Source organism: Callorhinus ursinus, unplaced genomic scaffold (genome assembly GCF_003265705.2).
Source record: "Callorhinus ursinus isolate GAN/ISIS: 27379988/994484 unplaced genomic scaffold, GSC_fseal_2.0 scaffold11, whole genome shotgun sequence".
Classification (NCBI taxonomy): domain Eukaryota; kingdom Metazoa; phylum Chordata; class Mammalia; order Carnivora; family Otariidae; genus Callorhinus; species Callorhinus ursinus.
The window spans coordinates 42,272,759-42,285,079 of NW_027397073.1; the positions used below are offsets into that span (position 1 = coordinate 42,272,759).

Genomic DNA, 12,321 nt, shown 5'->3' on the forward strand with positions numbered 1-12,321 from the left:
CCACCATTTCCATTTGTCCTATCATAACATTCCATACATACTCAGAACCAAGCAAAAGGTGGTGTTCCATCTTTAAAAACTAAACAGGCATTTTGAACAACGCATTCTTGGCATCAGAATCTAGACAACATTTATCAGACACAGTAGGGAAAATTCTCACTCTGTGTTATAAAAAGGAAATCCAGGTATCAACTATTACAGAAGTGAAATGATGGAAAATCTTAACAAAATGTTTAAACTATTTTCTTAAAGAGAGTTCCTCTACTGCTGGAGATCTTGAATAACCTCCTGGTCAGTCATCTGGGAGCAATTTTTCACAAAATTGATGAACTTGGCTTCTGTATTGGAAAGAAAACCACCTTTTTTATACTTACTTGCATTTTTGCTTTAATGTCCTCTACAGAACTAGGTCCTTTGGGTGTTTTAAGATTTTTTTCCTGTTCTTTGAAGGATTGGGGACATTTTGATCATGGTGTGGATGGTTTTGAGTCTCTTTCATTCTAGTTTGCATTTGGGGCTGGAGTATCTCATATATATTTTTTATACTGGAGTTTTTCTTCAGTTTTCTCCTCATTATCATGTTCATCATCTCCTCCTCCTCCTCTTCCCCTTCCTGCTCCCCCTCCCCTTTTTTTTCTTTTTCTCCCTCATCATCTTCATCATCTTTGTCATCATTTTCACGAGCACCAAGTTTTGCTTTTTCCAAGGTTAGAACACTTTCCAGATTGCTAAGGAATTTCACATCCTCTTCCGCTTCATCTTCTGACTCGGCATCTTCCCCCACAGTTACTAAATGCTATCCACCACTATGCACGGACCGTGAACAGCATGTCAGTCGTAAGACCACAGGTGGTGGTATTTCCAAGCCCCCAAGGGAAACCCTGTACAGACATTTTCAAAATTTCCAGTGTGACTTCTATTGGACTTCCTTTGTACTTCATTGCCTTTGCTTCAACAATGTGTAATTCATCCTTTGCACCAACCCCTAAAATGATTGTTCTTAAAGATAACTGGCACTCATTTTCATCATTATCCACTTTAAAATGGTAATCTTTGTCAGCCTTTAGTTCACAACTGAAAAGATAGATCTGGGGCCTCAGAGGGCTCACGTCCATGTCCATCAAATCTTCCATGGGCTGGTGGCACACACGGCAGAGGTTAAAGAAGGCAGACAGAGATAAACTACTACTATGCCAAAGAGCCAACAGGAAAGAATCACACCAGGGAAAGCAAGTATTCCATTGTCTTAACATCTATTTTATAACTAAATAAAATGTAATCATATGGGTAAAACCACAATTTTCACATTTCACATTTACATTTCCTGGATGTTATTAATTTTATCCATTCTTTCATTCAAAAGTATTTATTGAGCTCCTCTTATATTCCCAGGGACTCTTCTAAACACTGGATACAAGGGCAAAACAAACAAACAAACAAACCCCTGATCTAATAGAATTTATTTTCTAGTGGAAGGAGACAGATAATTAGTTAATGCATAATTTAATATAAGCATTATGAAGAAATAAAGTCAGATAAAGTGATAGAAAATGATGGATTTTTCTGTATTTTCAACAGGTTTGTCAGGGATGCTTTTTTGTTGGGGTGAAAATGTTTGAGGAGAGGGTAGAATGAAGTGAGAAGTAAAGTCACCTGGCTATTTGAGGGTAAGGAGTTCCAGGCAGATGGGAAAGCAAGTGCACAGTAAGGTCCTGAGGCACTTGTTTCACTCGCTCAAGAAGCACCAAGGAGTCAAGAGGGCTGAAAGAACCCAGTGGGTAAGGAGGTCTGATAGTTATTAAATAAAGAAGCAGCAGGGACCCAGATCTATAACCCATGGTGGTTCTTGAATTTTACTTTGAGTTTATAGGGAAGTAACTGAATTATTTTGATCATAAAGATGAGATGCTTAGATATGTATTTTGACAGGATTTCTCTAGTTGCCCTATGGAAAGCACCTTCTGGGGTGGAGGGTCAAAAATGCAACCAGGGAACCCAGGTAGAGGCTACTTCAGAATTCAGGCAAGAGAAGATGGTGGCTCCATGCAGAATGATAGTGGTTTAAGTGGTAAGATATAGATGGTTTGATTATTTGGGATATATTTTGAAGGTAGAGCCAATATGACTGCCTGATGGATTGCGTGTCAAGTATGAGAGAAAGAATTAAGGCTGATCTGTAGCCTTTGTTTGGATTTGATTTACAATATATGTATGTAATATATATATAATATATGCTAAAATTTCCAAATTATCTGCAATAAATAACACCTCAATGGATGTCTTGTGAATATTTGTCTGCATTTCTTAGATCTGTCTCCTCTCCTTAGAATATTTCCCTAGAAGAGGAATTACCTGTATTGAGGAATTTTTTTAAAATCACTTTATATATTTTTGTGGCTTGCAAATATTTTTTTATTGTTATGTTAATCACCATAATTTACAACATTAGTTTTTGATGTAGTGTTCCATGATTCATTGTTTGCATATAACACCCAGTGCTCCATGCAGAACGTGCCCTCTTTAATACCCATCACCAGACTAACCCATCCTCCCACCCCCCTTCCCTCTAGAACCCTCAGTTTGTTTTTCAGAGTCCATCGTCTCTCATGGTTCATCTCCCCCTCCAATTTCCCCCCCTTCATTCTTCACCTAGACACTGGAGAGGGTATACGCTATGGTGAGCTCTGTGAATTGTGCAAGACTGTTGAATCACAGATATGTACCTCTGAAACAAATAATACATTATATGTTAAAAGAAGAAGAAGAAGAAGAAAAATCTCTTTAAATTCATTGGCACACAATGGCTTTTGTGGAGGCATTTCTTTAATGACATTTACTTTTTGTTACATATTTATTTGTATATAGTTTATCCTTCTTGGATTAATTAGATGTTAACTCATAAACTTTTCCACTTCATTGATATATTTGAATTTGTGCAACCAATTTTCATCTAGTATATCATCTGTTTGTATATATGTAGTCATATCTCATTTGTTGTTTCTAAACTACTTTATCTTTTACCTGATTAGATTTGTAGAATTTCCCTCTACCTTCATCCCCACTAAATCTTCAAAAATTTTAACTATGCTCACAATTATATTTATGCTCCTCAAACTACTTTCCTAATTTTACTGCAGTTTTTTCTCTTTTTGAGTTGTCATTGTATATTGTCATATGTATATTGTCATATGTATATCTGTGTGCATGTAGAGATAGATGTGGAAACACTAGTAATATGTCAGCTATACATTTGCAGCTATTAAAATTTCAGAGAAATTTACAATATGTTCACAGGTAATTTTCAAGTCATCTGTTCTTTCCAAGGCATATGTAATTTTATTTTTATTTCCTCATTAGTCCATATATGTAAAATAATCTTTAAACATTTCCAAATAGTTATGTCGTTTTAAAATTTTCTTATTAACAAGTTTTACTGCAAATTCATAGATCTGGCTATATAGTTTCATAGGTATATGTCTTGTGTGAGTCTTGTCTATTATATTATCCAGTCTGTTAGCCATAGATGATCTAAATCCAATTAATATATTTGAACTTTAATTCTCCATCAGACATCAACTATTTTTGCAGGTTCATAAGTTAACGGCTAGAAGAGACACACTAGGCAAATGAGTCCTACTTATTTTTAACTCAAATCCTTCATCTCCCAATTGGAAAATTTTTCTGTTATGCATGTTATTTGTAAGAAGTCTTTCTATCCTTACTAGAAAAAAAAAAAAACCTTAAATTCTGTCTTCCATGTTCATTATTTTCTGGGTCTCCATCTTGGATTCATCTTGACTTTAACATGGAAAAAGAGGCTGGAGGAATGGGAAACAGTTCTTCCAACCAAAGAGGTTCCCAAATAGAAATCTCTTCCCCAATTAAAGGAAAGAAAGAAAGAGAGAGATAAAAAAAAGAAAGAAATTTATTCATTTTACTACACAACTGAATAAGATCAAAGAGAAAAGAAGGCAAAGCCAACCAAAGAGATGGAACAAAACAGAAACAAGGAAAGATTGTGATATAAGGGTTCTGCATGTGGAAAAAGTCACCATGTTGCTTTTTCTGGTGATTACATTATCCAGGGCCATTGCCCAGTAGTTTACCCTTGATCTGAATCAGAAACCCCATTCACAAGAGTGAAATGTCTTCACTGGTTACCATGGAAGACAGAAACCTCTGAACTTCTCCTATATATTTTATTGTGATAGGTAAACTCCTTCAAATTTAATTATTTTCTTCTTTCTTGTTAACTGTCTATTTCACAGAATGGCATTTCTCCATATTATTCTGAGAGGGGCAGTATCTACTAACTTACAATACCACTGCAAAGACTGCCAAGTGGTTTTATCTGTTAACACATTCTGGAAAATACCTGCTTGTTGAACATTTCCACTCAGGGAAGAACAGCTACTATATGAGCTTATCCTATTATGGTGTTACTCTTGGGATGAAGCCCAGGAGTAGTAGGTGTCTGCTTTTTGTTCCTACCAATGCTGGGAGGAGTCTGTTACTTTGGCTTGCTACATGTGGAAGACATCACTTGTAGATAGAACCCTGCTGCTATGTTGGCTTTCTGCTTTATGTGTCCACTAACTTCCTGGGTTATAACATGATCTTCTCCACTTACAGTGAAAGGAATAACTAATTATGCCTGCAAGACTAGTGAAAGGAATTCCTGAACAGATGGTATTTGAGCTGGCTATTTATAGGATGAATCGCAACCTGCTTTATGGTGAAGGGCAAGAGAAGGATACTTTAGGTTATAGAAAAAACATCTGCAAAAGCTGGATTCAAAAGTAGATATTTTTCATATTCAAAGCCAAGTGTGTAATGGTGTCTCTGGAATCCTGAGTTTATAAGACTTTCAAAAGAAGAATTTATATGCCATGTCAAAGAATTTTTACCTTATAATATAATGGTGTCAAAACAAAGTTACATATTTAGATTTAGGATGATAATTTTTGTACCCTTATTATTGTATTAACCTCCAAGTCTTAGGCCAAATTTCCTATGCGTCCCCAGAATCAAGAGAATTCATTCAGACTGATCACAGCCCTCACCTCACTAGAAATTGTGTTTAGAAGTTGTTTTAGCTCTTTCTTTAAAGAGGGTTGAGTCCCCAAATGTTTCAGCAATGAAGATAAGCAGTAAACTCCCTGAATATTCTTGCTCAGTGCCCTCTCCCACTCCAGGGCCTGATTCTCAGCCATATGACTTGGATTTCTTTCAGACTTTATTCTTCTCAGTCCTATTTCAGAAGGTTCTTTCAATGATCCAGTTCTCCCTGAAAATCCCACCAATTCTCTCTTGCATTCTATAATACTCAGGAGCCAGTACATTTTTTTAATTTTTTATTGTTATGTTAATCACCATACATTACATCATTAGTTTTTGATGTAGTGTTCCATGATTCATTGTTTGTGCATAACACCCAGTGCTCCACGCAGAATGTGCCCTCTTTAATACCCATCACCAGGCTAACCCATCCCTCCACCCCCCTCCCCTCTAGAACCCTCAGTTTGTTTTTCAGAGTCCATCATCTCTCATGGTTCATCTCCCCCTCCAATTTCCCCCCCTTCATTCTTCCCCTCCTGCTATCTAGGGCCAGATACTAAACATTTTAGGTTTTGTGGGCTATACGTTCTCTGTCACAACTACTCAACTCTACCTTTATGGTGTAAAAGTAGCCACTGACAATAAGAAAAAGAATGAGCCTGACTGTGCTCCATTAAAACTTTATTTATAAAAACAAGAAGTTGGCTAGATTTAGCCAAAGGCTATAATTTTTGATTCCTGGTCTAGACCTCCTTGAATCTCAAAGACAGCTTGGACTCAACTGAATTTATTATACTTGATTTCTTGGAATTGATTTCTACATGTTGATTTTATCCTTGGAACAATTACCTGGCTCCCATTATATTATGCTCACAAGAAATCTGTCTTGTTATTCTTGCACTACAGCAAGATGGCTAATTTTGCAGAGCAGAATTAAAAGGCAGGGACTTCTGTTCACAATTTACCACGAATATTAATATGCTGACAGCAGAGTATTAAATCAAGCGTAAGGTCTATTTCTCTCTGGTGGTCTTCTTAGAGAATTTTTTAATAAGTAGAGGCTATAGCTATGTATGGTCTTATCCCACAAGGACATCATTTTTATAAGTAATTCAGTGGTTATCAAACTGTATTGCTAACAGCCAATAGATTCACAAAGATATTTCAGAGGCTACTGAAAATGGGCAAGGTACAGAGAGTAACCAAGCATGTCCAGGATACTTTACTGACTTTGTGTATTAGATCTTTGTGTTACATTTAGTCTGAAGAAAAATTTTCCACTTGAAATTGTTTTTAAACACTGCTTTAATGATTATTATTTCTCTTTGTTTTGTTTCTTAAACCACTCTAAATTCCCTGGAAACATCTGCTTTTCTTCCCTTTCTCCCCATCCCTCAAATAATGTAACACAGCACTTGTATTATAAATTGGTACACCATTATCTTTAACAAAGTTGATTATCTGTGAATCATGTTGTTCAGCATGACTACATTAAAGCATTATGCAAATTGGGTCTATTATTGCCTCCTTTTTGTATATGAAGGGAGGATTGTTTAGGTAGGAGTAATGGTGAAAATTGATTAGATATTATATCCTACTACACTACAACAATAATTAAGACAATGGTTGAAATTCTCCCAGATATATGACAGAAAGGCATATTTAAGAAATAGTGTTGAAACTCTCAAATAAAAAAATATGAACATTATATAGCTTTAGGACTTTTAGCCAGGAATAACATGAAACTGAATATGACTGCGGGAAGGACCGTATCTGGTTTTAATAATGACAGTAGAGTCACCTTTCACTTTTTTCACAAAAAACAATAAACAAAAACACATAGCCAAGAGGAAAATGTACTTTCCTTATTAGTATTTCAAAACTATGTTGATAGTAGAGATGGAAGTATGTCTTTTTACTTCACAGTGTAGGTTTATCAAAGATAATTTTAACAATTTGCTCAGTTAATTTTTCAGCCAATTTATTGCCTACTGAAACTGGCATCCAGCCCAGTACTATCACCTAGTTTGTGATACTCCTGTTTCCTAAGACTGGATGCTCTTCTATTTTCTATCATGAACTACAATCCATAGAAAATTTTCGCATAGAATCATTATTAATGTCTCAGATGGAAGCATTCGCTACCAACTATCCCGTCTACTCCCAGTAAACAGAAGTGTAGTTGTTTAAAACAGGTAGATTTCAAAGATATTTATTGGTAGGGAAGTGGGTCAAGGTCAAATGACTTTGAATAAATGAAAAGAATTAAAGGTGAATTCAAAATACAAATTCTAATTTCTGCTACTTCTTTCTGTATATAGATGTATTTGTATGTGAGCAGGGTGTACCTCTTTCCATCTGCCTTCTTTTTTGAGACTTTGGGTCTCTGAAAGATAATATAAAAGAATACCTTTAAAAAATACCTATACAATTTCTTAAATAGGACATATTCAAAAAGGAAAAGATCAATAAATTGGATTGCATGAAAATCAGGTTTCTGTTGATTAAATGAGAATCCAAAAAGCAATTCACTGATGGATATATAGGGCTTACTTTGTTAGCAATGATGTAGGGCAGCTAGAACTCTCATACGTTGCTTAGTCTAAATTGGGTAACTATTCTAGAAAATTCTTTGGAATCACCTATCAAAATTATAGATATGTAGTGATAATATCATCCCTAGTTATAAATGCAACTTTCCAGAGACATGCACAAGAAAGTTTATGGCAGCTTTATCTCTAATTGCTAAAATTAGAAACAATCAAAATGCCCATCAGTCATAGATTAGATAAATCATTTATGTTGTATTTATATAATAAAACTCTATAAGGAAATGAAAATGAATTGCTGCTGTATGGAATAATGTGGATGAAACAATGCTAAGCAAAAAAACCAGACATATAAGTGCACTTATAGAGTTATTCCATTTACAAAAAGAACAAAGACACACAAATTGTACCGTAGACTCAAAGTCAAGATAGTGGTCATCTTAAGAAAGGAATGAGTAGTGATTGTGAGAGGAATGAACATGGCTTTTGAGATGTAGTAATGTTCTCTTCCTGGACCAGGTGGTGGTTACTTGGATTTTCATTTTGTAATACATTATTGAGCTCTATATTTATGGTTTATGCCTTTTGTTTTTATATTTTGTATGTTATGTTTCTTTTTGAAAATAGGGAAACACTACAATAATAAAATATAATCTATACAGTAAAAAAATTACTTTTCCCATTAATTCATTTCATAATGCAAATTTGTGATAGATGCAATTTTGTCATAGTTCGGCAGAGGTGATTAATTTTATTCCCACTCTAGAAATATGTGAATATCCAACACTGATTTGATTGAGCTAATAATGCTTCAAATAGCTTGCAACCAATTATTAATATAAGATAATTAAAACAATGGTAGAATAGGCTGTTAGTATCCATAGAACAGATATTCATACTGATGAGGTTATAAATTAAATCACTTAAACTTGAAAATAGTGAGATATTACTTGAATTTGCATTTGATATGTATATCTTGAAGTGGTTAGGAGATAAGTTTAATCTTGTTCCTGTTAGACAATAAGAAAAGGTCTTCTTATAGATTCTTGAAGGAATACTGATACCAAGGTAGATTCATTAAAAGCTATAAAAGGTAAGCAAAAATGAGTGTTACTTCTGCCCAAAGAAAATATTTCTAAATACAAAAAAAGTAGGAAAAGGCATGTGATACAACTGTATGGTAATGAAATAGTTCAGAGTTGCTATCAAATGGTGGCTCCTAGAATGTGTTTATCTCAGTTTGAGACAACAAGGTATTTCTACTTCTTTTAAAAAGGAAGATGGGAGCCATCTGAAATATATGATTAATAAATTCCAAGCAATATATTTGGCAGAGTGATTAACAGGTTGTGGATTCAAGATCTCCAAAGGATTAATTTTTTTTAAATTTATTATTATGTTCAATTAGCTAGCCTATAGTACATCATTAGTTTTTGACGTAGTGTTGAACGATTCATTAGTTGTGTATAACATCCAGTGCTCATCACAACACGTGCCCTCCTTAATGCCCATCACCTGGTTACCCCATCCTCCTACCGCCCCCCCTCCTTCTGCAACTCTCAGTTTGGTTCCCAGAGTCCAGAATCTCTCCTGGTTTGTCTCCCTCTCTGATTTCTTCCCGTTCGGTTTTCCCTCCCTTCGCCTGTGAACCTTTGTGCTATTCCTTATGTTCCACATGTGAGTGAAACCATATGATAATTGTCTTTCTCTGCTTGACTTACCTCACTCAGCATAATCCCCTCCAGTTCCATCCAGGTCGATGCAAATGGTCGGTATTCATCCTTTCTAATGGCTGAGTAATATTCCCTTGTATATATGAAGCACATCTTCTTTTTTTTTTTTTTAAAGATTTTATTTATTTATTTGAGAGAGACAGAAAGAGAGCATGAGAGGGAAGAGGGTCAGAGGGAGAAGCAGATTCCCTGCCGAGCAGGGAGCCCGATGTGGGACTCGATCCCAGGACTCCAGGATCATGACCTGAGCCGAAGGCAGTCGCTTAACAACTGAGCCACCCAGGCGCCCTGAAGCACATCTTCTTTATCCATTCATCTGTTGAAGGACATCTCGGCTCCCTCCACAGTTTGGCTATTGTGGACATTGTTGCTATGAACACTGGGGTACATGTGCCCCTTATTTTCACTACGTCTTTATCTTTGGGGTAAATACCTAGTAGTGAAATTGCTGGGACGTAAGGTAGCTCTATTTTTAACGTCTTGAGGAAACTCCATACTGTTTTCCAAAGGATTAATATTTTTAAAATAATGCAGGAAAAGTATAGTCAAACAAAGCAACTGTTCATAAATTGAGAAAATGCATATAGTTAGCAAGGGGCAGGGTCCAAGAAGATAATTATTTAATTGTTACTTTGAAGAAATAGAGCTAGTGATATTTTCAGTAGGACAGTCAAGTAGCTAAGGGTCCTACAGGAGCTAATAAAAGGAAATCTAAGCAATTTCTACAAAAACCTTCATAGGGAATAATGTCACAACAGATGGATAGTAAAGACATGGAGGACAAAGTGGGAAATATCAGAGTTCAGAGATATTGTTATCAAAATAGAAATATAATGGAACATAACTTACACTACAATTTGCAGAAAAGAAAATTCTGGTCTATTGCCTGATCATCTTGTGTGAATATTATTTTTAGAGTCCCTTATTTTCCCCTGAGAGAAAGATAAATACAAACCAGGTGAATTTTCACCATAACCCTCAACTGATGGTCAAAATGAACAGTAGAGCATAGAGATCTTAAGTGACAGCTGGGAGACAATAAAATGAAGTTTCTCAACAAGTGAAACGTTCTTTTTCTTATTCTTATTCTTATTCTTTTTCTTATGACCCATTGAAGTACCTGAATAAGGATTGTTTATCTTATATAATGAAATAAAATTAGCATGATTTGAATTTTAGGGATATAGTTTGCCCCTAATTCTTAGAGTTTCAGTCATGTGAATTCCAAAATAAGCACAACAGGAGAATCAGAGTGGAGAAATGGAAATGACTCTCTGAGTCTGTAATATGTACAAAGAACTGTGCTGATTTTAGTTATATGATCTATTTCTCAGAAGTGCTTACTATTTTAACTATATCTTATATGCATGCACTCTGAGAACCACAAAGATTAAGCAAATTGCTAAAGGTCAGTTAATGTTAAGTGCTGGAATAAAAAGTGGAAAGCATACCTGTTTGAGACATTCCTTTTACCTCACCCTACTTTGCTCTATCTCACTAGACCCTAAAGTATGAACAAACCTACTAGGCCTTGCATGCTTGACTTTATTGTGGAGGGATCAAGAAAACAGTCACTTATGAGACACGAAATATTCTTTTTCTTTATTATGTTATGTTAATCACCAAACACTACATCATTAGTTTTTGATGTAGTGTTCCATGATTCATTGTTTGCATATAACACTCAGTGCTCCAGTCCATCAAAATCCTAATGGAGAACACAGGCAGCAACCTCTCCGACCTCAGCCACAGCAACTTCTTCCTAGAAACATTGCCAAAAGCAAGGGAAGCAAGGGCAAAAATGAACTATTAGGACTTCATCAAGATAAAAAGCTTTTACAGAGCAAAAGAAAGTCAACAAAACCAAAAGACAAACGACAGAATGGGAGAAAATATTTGCAAATGACATATCAGATAAAGGGCTAGTATCCAAAATCTATAAAGAACTTCTTAAACGCAACACCCAAAGAACAAATGATCATACCCCTTTGGGTCCCTACATTTGTATCTTTGGGGTAAATACCCAGTAGTGCAATTGCTGGATCGTATGGGAGCTCTATTTTCAACTGTTTGAGGAACCTCCATACTGTTTTCCAGAGTGGCTGCACCAGCTTGCATTCCCACCAACAGTGTAGGAGGGTTCCCCTTTCTCCGCATCCCCGCCAACATCTGTCGTTTCCTGACTTGTTAATTTTAGCCATTCTGATGGGTGTGAGGTGGTATCTCATTGGCGTTTTGATTTGGATTTCCCTGATGCCGAGCGATGTTGAGCACTTTTTCATGTGTCTGTTGGCCATTTGGATGTCTTCTTTGGAAAAATGTCTGTTCATATCTTCTGCCCATTTCTTGATTGAATCATTTGTTCTTTGGGTGTTGCACCCCAATGTTTATAGCAGCAATGTCCAGCAATGTCCACAATAGCTAAACTATGGAAAGAGCCAAGATGTCCATCGACAGATGAATGGATAAAGAAGATGTGATTTACACACACACACACACACACACACACACACACAATGGAATATTATTCAGCCTTCAAAAGGAATGAAATCTTGCCATTTGCAATGACGTGGATGGAACTGCGGGGTGTTATGCTGAGCGAAATAAGTCAATCAGAGAAAGACATGTATCATATGACCTCACTGATAGAGGAATTTTTAATCTCAGGTGAGAGACATGAAATATTCTTTTGCTGGATCAAACATTTTCTGAAATTCCTACTGTTTACATATGCATTTAGAATTGGAGGCCTCAGACACAGTGAAAATATTTTCAGATGAAATAGTCGTCACAATAATTCCTTAGGCACTGAGTGCCTTAGAAATCCAGGTAGCCTAAGGGAATAGCTGGGGTAAGACCTAGGGGCAGTTCCATCTATTTCCATTGTTTCCTGGAGACAGGTGTTCAGGGAGTAGTTATAGTTTTCTAAACTGTAAACATTTCCCAGCACTTCTTAATAGTGGCTGTGAAAATAAAAATTT

At 35.9% G+C, this 12,321-nt stretch overlaps 1 pseudogene; it reads right to left on the minus strand.

The window, feature by feature from the left end:
- Positions 1-246: 246 nt before the first annotated feature.
- Positions 247-1,133, minus strand: LOC112835326 (nucleophosmin-like; annotated as a pseudogene).
- Between the last annotated feature and the right edge of the window lie 11,188 nt (positions 1,134-12,321).